A 19,303-nucleotide genomic window follows, 5' to 3' on the forward strand; every position below is an offset into this window, starting at 1 on the left:
AATGTCATAAAACTGCTCTCATGGAACATCGCAGGAGCAAAAAATATCCTAAATCAAAGCAGGAAAACAGCTACCTGGGATCAATACGATATCATAGCGCTGCAGGAAACTTGGTCAACTGAGCCAATTGATGTACCGGGAAGATTATGCTTCCATGAAAACGCGACACGCTGTCAGCGCTACGGCCGCGCAAGGGGAGGTCTATCTATTTACGTTTCCACCTCATTAAATATCAATGTCTTGCAAATGCCTGCTTCAGCAATGGATATGCAAATCATCAAGCTGGAGAGCACAATCAAACGAGTGCCAAGGACAATTGTCCTAATCAATATATACGCCCATCCGAAAAAACAGCAAAAAAAATAACTATTCCAACGTGTAGTAAATGTTGTAACTTCCATCCGTTTAGATCACCTAAGTTGGGAGATTATTGCTACGGGCGACTTTAACTCCAATCTTTTGCATCAATCGGAGGAAGAGGACAATATTTCAGTGGCAAATGAAATGTGGACTGTCGAACCTCAGGAGATTATATCGCCCGTGAGATCAGACCAACTGGGTAAGCAACTGGTTTGGGACCTGGAACAACTCGATCTACGGGTATTAAATGGAAGATCGAAGCAAGACAAACCGCCAGCTGCTACATACATAGGCCATAATTCAAACTCAACTCTGGACTACACATTAATAACATTGCCCCTATTGAGCCTGGTCAAAAAATTTCAAATAATTGGCACTCTAGACAGTGATCATTCCATGCAACACATTGAAATTAAACTAAGCTCCCCTAAGTATATAATGGCTCCAAAAATACCAGGTCAATTTTCAACCTTCAACCTGAAGCGGCTTAAGTGGACAAGCAAAACACTATTTCAAATAGCGTTGGATGCCAAGAAACTATTACAAATGGTCATGGCAGAGAATGACCTTTGTTCAGAAACCTGGGCTAACTTCGTAGAAAAATTGCCAAAATCGAGCTGTAAGGCCAGGAGGCATAGCAGTCCCACGACCAAAACCAAATTTGCAACAACCACTCTAGTTATGAAGACCCATCTTCAAAAGCTCACAAGACGGGTACAAGGATCAAGGACAAAGCAAAGCACCTGGCAAGAAGTTCGGTAGATTAGGAAAGAATACAAAAAGTTAGTATGGATGGAAAAAAGGAACAAACACAATTGATGCATAACATTAAAAAATCAGACTCCAGAGCGTTCTGGATGCAAATTAATGCAATCAACAAAGCAGTACAACCCACAAGCATGACATGCGTCTCGGAATACCTTTGGGTCCAACACATAGTGGATACATTTGCGATAAAACCATTGGAGCTCCAGGCCACGATGACTACAACAACACCTGAAACTACAAGAACTAGGGTCAAGGAAAACAAATCCTCTTCCAGTCCCAGAGCCATATCTAATGGCAAGGAGGGCTTGGACCAATCAATCAGGTCAATTGACGATCAACAAATATGCTCTATAATAAAGAAAGGCAAGCAAGAGAGTGCACCGGGGCCAAATGGCATCCCGCAGGCGATCTATAAAGAGGATCCTGAATTCTGTGCACGCAAATTTAATCTTCTATTCCAGTCCATTAGCAACTCTGGTCGGGTGCCTGAAAGTTGGAGGGGTGCTATCATCAACCCCATCTATAAAGGCGGAGATCGCAAAAATCCATCAAACTACCGCTTAATTGCCCTGATTGATGCAGAGGCAAAATACTATGCATCCCTGGTGATAGCCGATCTGGTACAGTGGTCTGATATGAATAGCAAGGTCCTGTTAAACCAGACAGGGTTTAGTCGCGGAACTGGCACAATGGCTAGTGCAATGGCGCTGTGCATGATTGGCGATGCAGTCTACTTAACCATCGGGAACTATATACCTGCTTTGTCGACTTTAAAGCGGCATTCGACCGTGTTAATAGGAATTTGCTATGGGCCAAACTAAAAAAGCAGGGCCTGCCGGAGTCAATCCTAACGTCGATCATTGACCTGTATAGCAACACCTGGATGCAGGTAAAAATCAACAATGGGCAAAGGCTAACCAGGAAGATACACACCTTTGATGGGTTGAAGCAAGGTTGTGTGCTGGCTCCCCACCTCTTCAATTTATTTATGGCCGATTTAACACCAAGGCTCGATTTGGTCAATGCCCACCCGCCTCGGCTGGGGACGCTTTGTGTAACTCACCTATCTTACGCCGATGATGTGGTCCTGTTAAGCCAGACTCGAATAGGCCTGCATCGGCTACTACATGAGCTGACCCGCTATACAAAACAGAATATGATAGAAATAAACTGCGCGAAAACAAAACCCATGGTCATAACCCGACGCCACAAACCGCCACAAACATTTACTATAGACAATGTCAAACTTGAAGCGGTGGGAAGTTACAAGTATCTCGGGATACTGCTGGATAATCGTCTTAACTTCCAGGCACAATTCAACAGCATGGAAAAGAAGGGCATGGCCCTAATGCACGCCTTTACGAGCTTAGCTACCGAACTCAAAGGTCCTTTGGTCTTGCCACTGCTAACAATAATGAAAGCTAAACTTATTCCAACAATAGCTTACGGGAGCATATTGCACCATGGCAAGAGTGCACAACTTTTGGATAAGGTGCAAATGAGAATTTACAAGCGCATCTTTGCGCTACCAAGTAAAGCATCCCTGGCCCAGGTAAGCCTGGAACTGGGCCTAAAATCTCAAGTGCTACTGAGGAAGTATCAGACCATAAAATTCTGGTATAATGTCTGGATGCACCAAGAGATCATGCTCTATCGTGCTATGTGGGAAACCATCATCAAATGTCCAAATTCAAACTATGCCAAGTACCTCAAAATCTCATTGGAATCCACAAATCTGGTTGAACTCTGTGAAACCAGGCTCCAAGTACCTTTATTCAAACAGGTGGTCAGGAAGGCAGCCATCAAACACTCATTTTTGGATGACAAAATAGCTTTCAGTCTCATGTCACATGCTTGGATGACTATCCAATCATACAAAAAACTAGTGCCGGCGCACTACCTGGACCTGACCTTTTCGCCTTATATCAAACATAAATATCTTAATATAAGGCTGGGTAGTTTGCCAACCAACGCTGAGCGTCCGAAGTGGAAGTCCCAAGAAAGTGAAGGGTGTGGGCTATGCGGTGCGGCAAGGCAAGATTTTACCCACCTGATTTGCATCTGCCCGGCTCTCATACAGGAACGTCGGAATTGGTTGAAAGCCAAGTTCAAGCAGTTTGGAACACGTACCTGTAGGTCTGCGATTATACAAACATTATGTACCACAGACCCCCAATTCATTTGCAGATCAATCAAATGTATCGAACATTTCGAGAAAAAGCCAAGATCATTGGCAAAATATTGACCATGGACATTGTTTTACCCCAGAAAGACATTTGTTTTTTACTACCAATTTTAAATTCTATTACTCTCACATCAGTGTGTTTTTAGTATATTATCATATCTGTATTTTTGTAATGGTTTTATTTAACTATACAATAAAGTTTCTTCTTCTTCTCACTAGCACCAATCGCACCAAACCCAGGGCTTTAAGTGGGATAAAAAAATTGGGGGGGTGGGTGGGGGTCTCTCAAAGGGGCGTGTCCAATGTAATTAAGGGTGTGACTTTAAAACATGTAAGCTAAATCTGTGCTTAGCATAGTGTGCCGTCGGACTTGTATTTGCTTTTTCTTTCACTGCATCCAGCCATATGATACAACAAGTAACATCAAAAATAGAACAAGTCAGGACTATTGGCTTTGTCAATCGTTCTTAGTTGCATAAGATAAATAAGCAGCAACTATGGCTTGTATAGAATATTGAAAACACTTCCACTTGAAGCTCTGGTGACACCACGACAATGTTGCCAATATCCAGAGAAAATGACTCTAAAGGATTTCACTTCCCCTACAACGCTTACCTGGCATGACGTCATGCCGTAACTTATCCACAAGTGAGAAGTGAGCAGTGTGTGCAGCGCACATCCATGTGCCTGCTGTCACTGAAGTCCGGAAACAAACGGTCGGCCTGTGCCAGGGCACAAAACAGAGCCCAAAACAGAGCCAAATAGAGACCCGTATCAAGGCCTCCTTGAAAAAACAGCCGCTGCTGAGACCCGACCCACTTAAAGCCCTGCCTAACCTACATACCCCCAAATAATCAAACATAAAATATACTTGATATGTGCATTCAATATCAACACCTGCTGTCAAGGTGCGGTCCAACATAAGGATTATAAATATGTAAACACACAGTTACAGCTGTCACATATATCTTTCCCAAAAGAATTCTGAAACAATTTACAGAATAAAAAGAAGATTTACATACAATTTGAAACCCCTTCCTTTTGGAATGCTTATTTGTTAACAAAGGTCCTCTGGTGCACCTCCCTGTGTGTTTGCATCTTTGCTCTGTGAGTGCCCGCCCAGCTGGTGGTAAGCAGATTCTCTGCACCATTTCTGGGACCACCCGTGCCACCACCGGGCACATGGACTGAATGCCATCTCTTGAGCTGCAAGGTCCAGGTAAGCTCCTCACCCATCCATCACTCACTCCCTGGGTGCTGGGAAAGTAGGCCTGAAGTCCCTGCTGCTCCTCGCTTGTGGGAGGTGGGGGAACGGATGCAATGCATGTCTTTGCTCACGTGGAGCCCCTCTCATCACAAGGCCATGGAGATCAGGCCCATGGGCTGCCTGAGCACCGGGAAAGGTGCTGGGTGAGCTTCCCTACGTTTACTGTGGAAAAGATGTTAGAAAGAGTGAGAGGCGGCTGAGGCCGGCCGGTGCCCAGATAGACCCAACAGGACACATACACCTGAGGGTTCTAACTAGATACACCCCAGGATCTAGTAACACGCGGAGGTGCCCCCAACCTCCAGGGCACCATTGCACCTTATTACAGTGCTGCACTGAATGTTGATACCGCTGGCTCAGGTGGGCCTTTTGTGAGCAAGGATTTCAGCTTCTTGCTCCTTGGTGCACTACAGCCAAAAAGGGGTATAATGTCAGGTCCTCCTGGCATCTGAATTTTTGGCATGTTTCTCTTGTGAGCTTTGTTTCAGGAGTTTTATTTTAAGACTGCTTTTCCTCCCTTGAGGATGAGTGACATGTCCCAGCCTCCAGCCTCCAACTCCTGGTAAGCTCCTGGCCCATGGTCTCTCGGCAGCAGCCCTCCATGGCCATTAAGGCATCTTACACTCTCTGCCTGTACTCCTCAGGCCCCACAGCCTCCTGGACACTTGTGGGGTGCCTTTGTGTCCAGAGGGAGTTAGAGAGACTCCCTCTGGAGGCATCAACAGAGGGCCAGTCCACAGACGCTCCAGAGAACCCTCTTCTCCAAGGTCCCCCCTACACCACCCCTCAGAAGGAGTGGGGGGGCTAGTGCCTCTGGCCCTGGAGCACTGGTGTCCATGGTCCAAAGATACAAGTTGACAGTATCTCTCCTCTCCAGACAAAGGTTTATGCACACGGTCAGTCCACCACCTTCATTCTGTTGTTCCCTCTTTTCTCAAAGTCACCACTTCTGTGCAGGGTTTTAAAAGTGGAGTTGGAAAGTTTTAAAAGGTGGGTGTGTCTGTCAAATTCAAAAGAGGACACATCACTCCCCAAACCCAGATATCCTTGGATCAGTCCAAAGACTGAACCGCCCTTCTGCAAAGCATCCTGTGATTTTTGAAGATAATAAGCTGTGGTCGGCAAGCCTTCTCTGCATACTTTACTCACCTATCGCGCCTAGAGCATAACTGGTTCCTTCCCTCCAGCACTTTAAAGGTCACCCACCGTGACTTCTGCCGTACTTTGGCCTGTTCCACCTTTGTGCATGAGAGAAGAGCACTCATGTCAGTGAGTGACAGCTGATCATCCTATGCAGACTCCTCTATCAACCCCTTCATCTGCCAGAAAGCTGATTCTCCCCTTTCCCCCCAAGTGGGCCTAGTATTCGGGTGAGGGTCTGAGCTGCCAGCTGGCCACCAGAGGAATTAACTTGGTCCAGCAAGGCAGGTGAAAACCAGAATCCCATGAGGACTGGCTCAAGAAAACACCATAAACCATAAAGTACATGAATTAGAACAAATATAACCAGATTAGTATTGCTATGTCCTCTGGGCTCTTTTAAAGATAAGAGAAATTGTCAATTAATATTCTGGGTTAAGCCTACCCCAAAAAATGTATTTTGAGGAGTTTTCACACCAAGTGTAGATGCACTTAACCGCTACATGCTTATACTTTATCCAAGAAAGAAAGGGGATACTTCTTCTTGGATGACAGATTACATTCTATGGCTTACACATGCCATAGCCTATTTAATCTGGGTCCAATCTGCAACATTGCTGCCAGTCCGCAGATACTAGGCTGAGTCAGGCAGTGTTATTCCAGGCCAGGGCAAAGTTTTAATTAAGATGGCGTAACTCAAGTCATTTTTGTAATGTAGCTTAACAAAAGCCCTTTTATAAGTCTCACATTTAGTAAGGCTTGTGAATTAAAGAAAAGGTATCCTTAAAATGACCTCACAAGCCCCACCCACTGCATTCAGCCCCACCCTTCCCACTTCCCCAGTCCTTGCCACAAAGTTTTGGAGGGGGCCCAACTTCAAAACATTTTGCTTGGTGGGTCCCAGAGAAAAGAGCAAAAAACGCTTGAAGACCTCTGCTCTAGGCCAACATTTGTATTCTTTTAACCCCGCCTCTTTTCCTTTCCCTTGTAGTCTCATCGCGCCCAGAAGCCCATAGCTCCTCATTTGATTCATCCTCTGATGCAGGGATGTCGCATACCATCCCCCTCTTGGGGTTTCAAATTAATTTATAGTGAAGAAACACGTGCAGCAACTTGGAATCATTGTAGGCATAAGACACCTAAAGTACAGAATGTACCCAACCATACCCAAAGTGTCCCTATACTAACCCCATGAACATTCTAAAACTCTGCGCGCGCGCACACACACACACACTTGGCATATGGGAGTAAGTGAGAGTGGGAAGGCAGAAGCGAAACTCAATCAGACAATGTCAGTGTTCACACAAACAACGTGTGTGGATGTTAGAAGTCTGTATGACGTGGGAGTGGCTTTGTGTGACGAGCACATTGCACTGTCCTATGAACTGTCCCATTTTGTGCATAAGCGTTCCTTCAACATTCCAATTTGCAATTGACATATATGTTTGGATCTGCCTTTCACGCGTTGCCCAATATCATACTCACATGGGACTTACTATTCAGTAAGTACCTATTTTCAATTACTACTGGATTTGAAATTTGCTTGGTGGATCCTCAGGAGTATGGGATCCATATACTGATGTATACAATATTCTTGCACTAATTACATCCTAACAAAGTGACATGAAACAGAAAGTACATTTGCTTATTTACATTATTCAGATGCCAATTGCAACTCCTTTCCAGTGGTTGAAAGCACAAATTGTTACAAGCACCTGCCTCATGTAAAACTGTGCTACTAGGAACATTTAAGTCTAACCACCTTATAGTACGGCATTTGATATAACTAGAAGTTCAAAAGTGTGATTCCATCTGTAAAGTTTTGTCAAGGCGAAAAACGTTGCACCTCCTCAACACCTCTCCTGCAGACACTATTTACTCAAAAAAATGTGTGGGATGTTTTACGATATTCCTACAAAAATGCAGATTTTGTAAGTTTTATTCTCAAAGAAAATCTACATTTTAAGGGATTTTCTATGTTCTCAGATTTTAAAGGGAATGTTCCCATTTCGTTAAGTAAGTGTTTTTCTTTCAAACTAGTTTGCAAAGTAGGGAAAGTCCGGCTTTGCAACTACCAGTCCAGCGCTAACAACTTTTTGTCTCGATTTTTGCATTTTTTATTGGCGTGAAGACAATATCTGCTGAAACACACAATAATGTCGCACGAGTTTCACCCAAACTGTTTCCCTGGAAGTCAGTTAAAACCTTTTCCATACACACTATAATTTTGTTATGCGCAAAACTGGGCATGCCCTCTCTGTATCAAATCAATCAATGCATGGAGACATTTCATAGTTTGGCGCCCAAACAACAGCGGGAAGTTAAAATAAAGCTTTAGGCATGCACATTGGGCGCTCTTTGAAATATCGGTACATATAGTAAATTAAAGTCACTCAGCAGCTGCTTAAACAATCCTGCATCAGACTGGTTCACGGACCACATTGTAGCCCAGAGCAGAGGCAAACGAGCGAATACTTACCCAAGAACCGGCACTGTTCCTCCGAAGAGCAGGCAGCTGGTGGGGAGTCCGGCCCCTGCTCCACATCCTCCGCCGGTTAAAGCTCACATCCTCTGCCTGCTTCCTCCTGGGTTATCCACGGTGAGGAAACTTAGGGCTCTCGGAAAAACTTCACGAGCTCCCAGCACCCATCCCACCGCTGCTGTGGCCCCTGTGCCTCTCACACTCCTGCTGTGCCCCTGTGCCTCTTCCACCACTGCTGTGGTCCCTGTGCCTCTTCCGCCGTTGCTGTGGCCCCCGGTGCCTCTCACACCGCTGCTGTGGGCCCCTGTGCCTCTCACACCACTGCTGTGGTCCCTGTGCCTCTTCCGCCGCTGCTGTGGCCCCTGTGCCTCTTCCACCCCTCCTGTGGTCCCTGTGCCTCTTCCACCCCTCCTGTGGTCCCTGTGCCTCTTCCACCCCTCCTGTGGTCCCTGTGCCTCTTCCACCGCTGCTGTGGCCCCCGGTGCCTCTCACACCGCTGCAGTGGGCCCCTGTGCCTCTTCCACCACTGCTGTGGTCCCTGTGCCTCTTCCGCCGTTGCTGTGGCCCCCGGTGCCTCTCACACCACTGCTGTGGCCCCCTGTGCCTCTCACACCACTGCTGTGGTCCCTGTGCCTCTTCCGCCGTTGCTGTGGCCCCCGGTGCCTCTCACACCACTGCTGTGGCCCCCTGTGCCTCTCACACCACTGCTGTGGTCCCTGTGCCTCTTCCGCCGCTGCTGTGGGCCCCTGTGCCTCTTCCACCCCTCCTGTGGTCCCTGTGCCTCTTCCACCCCTCCTGTGGTCCCTGTGCCTCTTCCACCGCTGCTGTGGCCCCCGGTGCCTCTCACACCGCTGCAGTGGGCCCCTGTGCCTCACACACCACTGCTGTGGCCCCTGTGCCCTTTTCTACCACTGCTGTGGACCCTGTGCCTCTTCCGCCACTGCTGGGGCCCCCAGCACCTCTTCCGCCGCTGCTGTGGCGCCCGGTTCCTCTTCCACCGCTGCTGTGGCCCCCGGTTCCTCTTCCACCGCTGCTGTGGCCCCCAGCACCTCTGGCAGCAGTTGAAAGCACGGCCTGGATGCTTGTCTGCTAAGGCAAGGGGTGGCCAGCCCACCCCTTCACGGGGAGGCCCGTGCTCCCCGTACACCCACCCAGCTGTCCTGTCACTCCAGACACATGTCACACTGAACAGGCTGAGCACGAAGAATGTAAAGCTCCCTCCCCCGTCGCCCACCTTCCTGCACTCTCTCCGTTGGGAGCCCATGAAGAACCCGGGGCTTCCCTCTTCCAAAAGAACCAGATCACTCAGCTGGAGGACTCAAACGTACCGGAGAACTGTTAAACCACACAACATAACACAACATAACATAACACAACGCAACGTAACATTGCACAACATAACGCAACGTAACGTATCGCAGCATAACACAACATAACACAACACACCAAATACAACAAACACAACATAACACAACGCAACATAACACAACATAACATAACACAACACAACACAACATATCACAACACAACACAACATAACACAACATAGCATAACACAACGTTCTAGAGAACTGCTAAACCACATAACATAACACAACATAACATAACACAACGCAACGTAACATTGCACAACATAACGCAACGTAACGTAAGCAGCATAACACAACATAACACAACACACAAAATACAACAAACACAGCATAGCACAACGCAACATAACACAACATAACATAACACAACACAACATAACACAACACAACATAACACTACCCAACATAACACAACACAGCATAACACAACATAACACAACACAACATAACACAACGCAACATAACACAACATAACATAATACAACATAACACAACGCAACATAACACAACATAACATACACAACACAACAAAAGATAACACAACACAACGCAACATAACACAACATAACATAACACAACACAACATAACACAACACAACGTAACACAACACAACATAACACAACACAACATAACATAACACAACATAACACAACACAACATAACACAACATAACACAACACAACATAACACAAAGCAACATAACACAACACAACATAACACAACATAGCATAACACAACACAACATAACACAACCCAACATAACACAACACAACACAACATAACACAACGCAACATAACACAACACAACATAACACAACGCAACATAACACAACACAACATAACACAACACAACGCAACACAACACAACACAACATAACACAATATTACACAACACAACATAACACAACACAACGCAACATAACACAACACAACATAACACAACATAGCATAACAGAACACAACACAACATAACACAACACAACATAACACAACGCAACGCAACGCAACATAACACAACGCAACGCAACATAACACAACGCAACGCAACATTACACAACCCAACATAAGGCAAAGGACCATAACACAGCATAACACAACACACCAAATACAACAAACACAACATAACAAAACGCAACGCAACACAACATAGCATAAGTATGTAGTATAACGTTGCATGTCTTAGCCAGCTCAACCTCTCACAAAACCCAATACACACTGTCCAAACAGTACCACTAAATAGCAATACTCACAACCTTCCAACACAACATATTATACAGCACAGCTCACCCACATCCAACAACGTACAGATATCACAGTTATGCGGGCATCAGCATGTCCACAAAAGCATCCACCCACAACATTAATGCACAACATACAACAGACCAGGTCGAAACAGAACTGACATCCCACCTCACACGGTCCAGAGGAGCCAGCAGATGGACAGCAGAGCTCGGAAACACCAACCCATACCTTCAGTTAATTCACCTACACACAACCTCCCGGGCAGTGCGCAGCCACACAACCCCGTGAGCAAGGAAGCACCTTGGAATACCAGCCTGTCACATCTCACAAACTCACAACACACCTAATGATCAACAAGAAACCATCAAATATCCTGACACTGGTTATTACTTATTACAATACCGACACAACACCAGGCCATGTAACCAAAAATCCTGAACCCACTGGGCGCTACAAGGATGAATGTCTGAGGTAGAAATAAGTGTGACACACCCTAACATGTCTCCAGCCGCTCACAGCCACAGCACACGTTACCAGCCTATGTTAGACATGCTTACTACTCGGGGGTCTTCACATGGATGTCAGATTCACACCTCACAGGGACTGTACAATGTGTCCACAAGATCATCTTTTCTGTCCCTCACTCGCTGGTGGGGCTCACCTGCCAGCAATTATTCTGAAAGTGCCACAGTCTGGCCTGAGGCTCGTGTCACCTTAAAACAAATGTAAAATGATTGATACAGCTTCCAATCTATACAGTCTGGGCGATCCTCGTTGTTTATGCTTCATGCATTGTGCACATACCAGGGCGAATACCAGGCTCTGCAACAAATGCATGAAACCACGTGGATGGCAGGGTCCATCTTGTGCTTCATGCTGCACTTCTGTGTGTACTTTGCAAAAAAGAAGGTAACCCACACTTCTAATGGTTTAACACCATTCTGTTTACGGTGAACAGATAAACAAAACTTAATATGTTTATCAAGGCGATTATTTGCGCCGTTTTTATTTTTCAAATTTTGTGGAAAAATTGTATATGTGTACAGAGAAATCACACTGCCATTTACATAATAACCAACCAAATTTAGCTACATAAATCATAAATTTACAAACATAAACAATATAAAAAACAGTGCATGAAAAGTTTTATATATATAACAAAGTGAACATGTATCATGAACGTGGGGAGGGAAAGATGTCAAAATATTTTTCAATAACATCAACAAACGCAATTAAGCAAACTTTTTCAAACCATAAAGCAATTATTGGCCAAGGAGCAGCCTTTCAATGAATCTGCATGAACAACAAAATAACCTCTCGGAAACAATGTTTGTAAGGTTATAGATTCCCAAGTGTTTTAGCGTATTTCCAAACTTAGGACGTAATCCTGTTCGCCTACGCGTTTCGAGTTTGCAGGGTATCTTCACAAACTCTCTTCAGGGCCAAATGAATTCTTTCCCCTGTTTCTCAACCTCAGGGGACTTGAGGTAAGATCCGTATGTCCGGAATGTAACGACAGGATTTTTCGAGTCTGTGCGTTTTCTGGATACGTAATTCGGGAGGAATCAAGTGGATGCTTCAATTCTATGGTCAGTGTTTGGCGTTAGTTCTATTCGCAACCTTTTCGTCGAGGGAGGGTCCAGCAGCGGACCGGTGTCCCTTAACTGATCCTTATCTTTGTCTGCTAATGTGTCAGCATGTTCCACTTCCTCATTCCATCGGTTAGTGTGAGCGGCATACAGCTCCAACCAAAAACAAAACTTCTGTGTGTAAGCACAACGAATGACATAATGACATATTATTATCAATGTGTGGTTCTCCATATAGCGGCATGTCAAGGAGTCCGAATTAGGGAATAACATGTATATCTAACTCACTTATCAGTATCACCGCTGCGTTTATAACGAAACTAATGCACCAAACGCTGTGTACGAATAACTTACATATCGAATCCGTACTTTATTAGTACCGAGTAAAACAAAACAGTACGACCAGGCAAAGAGAGGATCTGCCTGGGAGTACGGACAGCCTTCCGACTAACGTGAGGTCGTCGGTAGCGCACTCTCTTATGAGACTATTGATCTGTTCTCACTCTTCACAGCTGTAAAGTAACTTCCAAGTAGAGAAAGGAGGGCGTGGGAGGAGGGGGTCGAATAGGGCCAGTCCTGATGAACCTAGGAGGGTCGGTTGGGAAAGCGCCAAGCCATGATTCCTTTACTTCCCAGCTAGGTTGGCGCTATTAAAAAAACTCGACATAAATACATACATCTCCATCGCTTCTTGGCGCAGGTGTATGCCGAAGACTAAGCTGAGCAAGAGGGACTTTAGCTCTCACATAGAGTTCATAAAGCAATGTTCTTTGCCGAGATTGAGAAGCCTTATGTACGTAGGAACCCCTCCCCCCCCCCCCGCCCCCACCCACACACACACACTTGTGCCATCTAGGTCTAGGAAGAAGGAGCAGTTCAGTTTATGTTCGGATGCTACGATAGCTCTAAAAACTTCTAAGAAGGATTCATAATAACTTATTTGATGTAGTTCTCCATACCGCATTTAACTGTTCTGTTTTTAACAGCACGTGTTTCTATGCACACCTTAGTGGCATTCGACCTTGGAAGGATGACAGGCTGAGTAGGCCTTGCTGGCATTCCAGCTTGTGCTCTGCAGATCACCACGTGTTTCAGAGATGCTCTTTCAACTCGCTGAGCTATCCCTGTCCGCAGGACGGGGCAGATCACCAAATGAAGCGGGGGTCCGAAGAAGAAACTATCACATCCTACACTGCCTCCGAGAAGGCCTGCGTGTTACAGCCAACATTTGCGGGCAACAACACGTGCTCCAGTGGCACGCTGTGAGGACTGGTGGCACCTGGCCAGTGACAACCCCCAGCCCCCCTTTTCCCGGCGAAACTTCAGAGCTGCTGTCAGTGCTGTGATCTTATGAAATCCAACCCCTCGTGTGGGCAGCTGAAAGCTCTGAGCATGTGCAACGCCTTCCACCTCTCGCTGTCACATATTTTCTGCCCACCCCCTGCCAGGCACTACCCTACAGGAAGTAACTCTCACCACATTCCGTCCAGCCCTTGCCACTTGTGAAGTACATTTTCCCTAGCATCTTTCTGGCCCCAAAGCTGCTTCCCTTTGCCCCTCCAGACCCTAAAACCGGGAGTCCAGTATTAGCATCCCCTTTTCTTTGCTACTTACTAGTTAAAAGCAAGCTAGCAGATGCGAGTAGGTGCATTTATGTTACTTTGCTGCATCCACACGAAAATCCTGACTTTTGCAACACGTTTTGCTAACTTGATGCTATTGAACAGTAAGCAAGTGGTTCTGCATAAGCTATATTTCACAGGCAAGAGTACGTGCTTGACTTACAGTTTGCTGTGAGGGGGTGTGACTTACTCCTGTGGCACGCCTGCATTCCAGTGGTAAGAAAAGTAGTACTGCAAGAGTAAGTCACAGCAAATTGTTTGTGAGTAGAACTTCCAGTGTTCTTGTACTCAATGCCTTTGTGAGTATAAAAGGTCTGCAAAAGGCAAGCTTTCAGACAACATTTCTGAATACCTTTTCCATCTCTCCAGGGTTGGATTTAAATTAAATGAATTCATAGATGTAATTATGTTGCTCTGCTGAGGAAACAAAAAGTTGAACTGAGAAAGGTTGCAACCTTTGTGTTAGACCTGGCATCTTATTGCATGATTCTCCTGTCTTTTTGCTTTCTGCCCTCCTGGTTTTGACTCTGTCTTTGCTAGGTTAGTGTCTCTGTGTACTGCTCTTCAGTGTTAAAGTGCAGTGGCTCTTATTGTAAATTGTGTTATGAATTGGTTTTTCTACGATTGGCGAATTTGATTTACTGCTAAGTCCCTAGTAAAGTGCACTAAGAGTGCCAGGGCCTGTAAATCAAATGCTGCTAGTGGGCCTGCAGCACTGAGTGTGCCACTAAGACAAGCAGGCTTTCAAAGAGTTCTCAGACCTGCCACTGCAGGGGCTGCGCACAGGTTTTGCTGCCATGTCAACTTGGCAAATGCACCCACTTGCCAAGCCCTAACCTTCCCTTTTATTACATGTGAGTAAGCCCTCAGGTAGGCTCAAGGTACCCCTATTGGCAGGGTGCAGTGTATGTGAAAGAAAGGAAATCTCCTGGTGTGTGACATGTCCTGATAGTGAACTACAGTGTAATTCGTTTTTTTCACCGGTGAAAGGCTGTCTGTCCAATAGGATAGAATGGGGAAAACTTGGTAACATTTTACAAGTGTATCTTCCCATTGGGACAAGATAGAGAAATGGAGTTTAGTATGCCTGAACTCAGAATGTAGAAATGCATCTTGTAGAAAAGATGATTTTTATGTTCTGTGTTTGAAAATACCACTTTTAGAAAGTAGGTATTTTCTTGCTTAGCCATCCTGTGTGCCTCTGCTGTTTTGTGGATTGACTGTCTGGCTTTGGAGTGACAGGGGCTGGGGATGTGAGTTCTCTTCAGACAGCCACTGGGGGGGGGGGGGCGAGGTGTGTTCTGCCTTTCCTGGAAGAGGCAGGGTTGGGCTGAATAGACCTGGGCCACATTTAGAGTAGCGGGCAGAGATTTCCTTGCAACTGAATGGGTCTGGTCTGCCTTGGACAGTGCTGTCTCCACCTCCTGCCGGGAAGCTGGACAAGAGAAGACCGAACTGGTTTGGACTGCGCACAGACACTCTCTGCCCAAAGGAACAAAGAGAAACTGAGTATAAATATTGGGGCCCAGACCCCAGAACTTTAGAACTGGCTTGGATCAAGGAACGTGCCAATAAGAAGAGCTGGAAGAGCTGCCAGGAGGAGTACTGCCCCTTTGCTGTGTTGTCTCTTTGTTGGGTTGGCCTGCAGTTGCTGGTTCTGCCTTGGGCAGTGAAAGGACTGGACTGAACTTTCTCTACTTGTTGCTGAGTATCTCCAAGGACTTGAAATAGAGCTTGCCTCGTGTTCACGAAGTCTCAGGGACAGCAAAGACTTCACTTATCTCTGGGTTCCGCCTCTGGAACCACGGGTTTCAGTTGCCACAAAGAGGGAAAGCAGCTAAGACCGTCACCAACACTGCTGCAGGCTCTGTGCCCTGAAGGCACCGCAGAGGGCACCGCCGCACTATGCACTGCAACCCTGGTCTCACCGGCGACGATGATCACTTCCGCCATTGAGTCTCTGCTTGCACCGTGACCTGTGGGCACCGCACTCCCCACCGCCTCACTTCACTCCGCCGTTCTGGTCTCACCAATGACGTCGCTGCCCACTGAACGTGACACCTGTGACCACACTGTGGTTTGGGGGTACCGCTCGTAAGTTACACAATACTTCGCCCATCCCGCAGCACAGTCTTGGCTGCCTGATGCCAGCTCTCATCAACTGGCACTGTCACTTGCACCGTGACCTGTCAGCATTTCCACGAGCACCTCCTCACTTCGCACCGCAGCCCTGTTCTTACTGACGCCGCTGGATGACAGTCACCGAGCCACTGCCTGTACCGCAACTTGAGGGCACCGCACACCGCACCACTACACTCCACATCGCAATCATGACAGTTGCAATGACTGGTCTGCCTGACGAGGTCGGCCGGAACCAAAGACACTGTTTACAAGACTCCTGACACTAAAACTGCCCGCACCACCGCAGTAAGCCAGAATTGTTGAATTTTGTTGTTTTCAGCACTGCGGTAGCTCAGGACGAGTTACCGGCTTCAATCAACTGAATTTTAAAGTGATTTCTGCAAAGTGCCTATTTTTGATTACTGTATGTTGGTCTTTTTTCGTTTTGGTCTTGTTTGCGATTAATATTGGTTATTTTTCTAAAACTGGTGTGATGTCCTTTTGCAGTGTTTTCACCGTGTTACTGTTGTTTATGTGCAAATACTTTACACACTGCAACTAAGATAAGCCTGACTGCTAGTGCCAAGCTACCAATGGGGTGAACAGGGGTTATTTCAGTAGTGTACCCCCCTTATCCTAACTAGAAGGAAGGGTTCCTACATTGCCAACTAGAGACACCCTTCCTAACACTTTGCAACAGGAAAAATTTAACATTTCCCAAAGGTTTGCTAGAAGAAAGGGCAAGCATTAGCAAAGTTGTTAGGGTTGGTCTTGATAAGCCTGCAGTGCTATCTATTTATATTACACACATATGCAAACATGCATTGGCAAAGCGAATAGGTTTCACCTATGTGAGAGCTTTAGGCTTAGTAATGTTGTACAAAAGCGTGGCTGATGTTCAGCATGGCTAAAAGTTTGTGGCGTGATGTAGAGTAGAATGGTGTAGAGGAGAGTGGAGTTGTGTAAAGTGCGTAGAGTGGCATAGAAAAGCGTGAGTGGGGTGGAGTGGCCTAGAGTCGAGTGACATGGAATGGTTTGAAGTAGTGAGAGTGGACTGGCATAGAGTAGAGTGGCATGGAGTGGTGTAGAGTGGCATGGAGTGGTGTAGAGTGGAATGTCATAGGGTGGAGTGGCATACAGTGGAGTGGCCTAAAGTACAGTGGTGTACAGTACAGCGGTATAGAGCACAGTGTTGTAGAGTACAGTGATGTAGAGAAGAGTAGAATGGCCTAGAGTAAAGTGGCATAGACTGTAATGGTGTACAGTAGAGAGGCGTAGAGTAGACCAGCATAAAGTGGAGAGGCATAAAGTGTAGTGGCATACAGTGGCGTAGAGTGCAGTGGAGTGGCATTGTGTGTCGTGAAGTGTCATAGAGTTGAATGGCTAAGATTTGAGTGGAGTGGTATAGAGTGGGGTAGAGTAGAGTGGCATAGATTACATTGGTATAGAGTTGATTGGTATAGGGTGGAGTGGCATAGAATGGCATATAGTAGGGTGGCATAGAGTAGAATTGCATACAGTAGCCAAGCGTAGAGTGGTATATGGGTAGAGTGGAGTAAAGTGGCATGGAGTAGAGTGGTGTGCAGTAGAGTAAAGTGGCGTAGAGTGGAGCAGTGTAGAATGGCATAGAGTAGAGTAGAGTGAAGTGATGTAGTGCAGAGTGGCATAGAGCAGCATGGCAAAGAGTGGAGTGAAGTGCCACAAAGTTGAGGGGTGGAGTGTTTCGCAGAAAGGTGTAGAGTGGTGTAGAGTGGAGTAGAGTGGTATAGAGAGCCGTAGAGTGGAGTGGCATGAGGGCGGAGTAGCATAGAATAGAGTGGCATAGTGTCAAGTGGCATAGAGTAGAGTGCCATAATATGGGGTGGCGTGGAGTAGAGTGGCATGGAGTAGAGTGGCATGAAGTAGAGTGGCATAGAGTAGAGTAGAGTGAAGTGATGTAGTGCAGAGTGGCATAGAGCAGCATGGCAAAGAGTGGAGTGAAGTGCCACAAAGTTGAGGGGAGGAGTGTTTTGCAGAAAGGTGTAGAGTGGTGTAGAGTGGAGTAGAGTGGTATAGAGAGCCGTAGAGTGGAGTGGCATGAGGGCGGAGTAGCATAGAATAGAGTGGCATAGTGTCAAGTGGCATAGAGTAGAGTGCCATAATATGGGGTGGCGTGGAGTAGAGTGGCATGGAGTAGAGTGGCATGAAGTAGAGTGGCATAGAGTGGAGTAGAGTGAAGTGATGTAGTGCAGAGTGGCATAGAGCAGCATGGCAAAGAGTGGAGTGAAGTGCCACAAAGTTGAGGGGTGGAGTGTTTCGCAGAAAGGTGTAGAGTGGTGTAGAGTGGAGTAGAGTGGTATAGAGAGCCGTAGAGTGGAGTGGCATGAGGGCGGAGTAGCATAGAATAGAGTGGCATAGTGTCAAGTGGCATAGAGTAGAGTGCCATAATATGGGGTGGCGTGGAGTAGAGTGGCATGGAGTAGAGTGGCATGAAGTAGAGTGGCATAGAGTGGAGTAGAGTGAAGTGATGTAGTGCAGAGTGGCATAGAGCAGCATGGCAAAGAGTGGAGTGAAGTGTCACAAAGTTGAGGGGACGAGTGTTTCGCAGAAAGGTGTAGAGTGGTGTAGAGTGGAGTAGAGTGGTATAGAGAGCCGTAGAGTGGAGTAGCATAGGGCGGAGTAGCGTAGAATAGAGTGGCATAGTGTCAAGTGGCATAGAGTAGAGTGCCATAATATGGGGTGGAATGAAGTAGAGTGGCATGGAGTAGAGTGGCGTGAAGTAGAGTGGCATAGAGTGGAGTAGAGAGGAGTGGAGTAGCACAGAGCAGAGCTGCATAGAGTAGTAAGGTTGTGGGTGTAAGTTACTAAAGCGTCAATAGAGATGGCACATAGGGAGAACGCATCATTAATAAGAAGCTGTATGCCTATATTTAAATTAGTAATGTACATTGCACGTCCAGACATAATACTGAAACACAATAAAATTAAAAAAATTGTCTGTTGCGAAAAACTGAGGAACAATACAAGTACTTGGTCCATGCTCCAGAGAGTAGCTAACATAGGAAAGGAAGGGAAGCCTACGGGTGTGTGTCTAGGTGGAAGCATTATGTGGTATGGTAGGTGTACCTTACCATGTAAAACTAACACAATACACAAAGATGAACACCATGTTGTCTC

The 19,303-nt window shown here is 46.3% G+C and overlaps 1 protein-coding gene across 3 annotated transcripts in view; it reads right to left on the bottom strand.

The window, feature by feature from the left end:
* Positions 1–19,303, bottom strand: part of LOC147718475 (actin-binding protein WASF3-like) — a 534,745-nt gene that overhangs the window by 418,059 nt on the left and 97,383 nt on the right. Inside the window, exon 1 of one of the 3 annotated variants that reach the window (XM_086918397.1) lies at positions 8,200–9,241. The exons of the other annotated variants lie outside the window; for them this stretch is intronic. The gene's annotated coding sequence lies outside the window, so the exon portion shown is untranslated. Of the gene's footprint in view, positions 1–8,199; positions 9,242–19,303 lie in introns of those variants that run through there. 3 annotated transcript variants of the gene reach the window in all.

This window comes from Lissotriton vulgaris, chromosome 4_1, assembly GCF_964263255.1.
Source record: "Lissotriton vulgaris chromosome 4_1, aLisVul1.2, whole genome shotgun sequence".
Taxonomy (NCBI): domain Eukaryota; kingdom Metazoa; phylum Chordata; class Amphibia; order Caudata; family Salamandridae; genus Lissotriton; species Lissotriton vulgaris.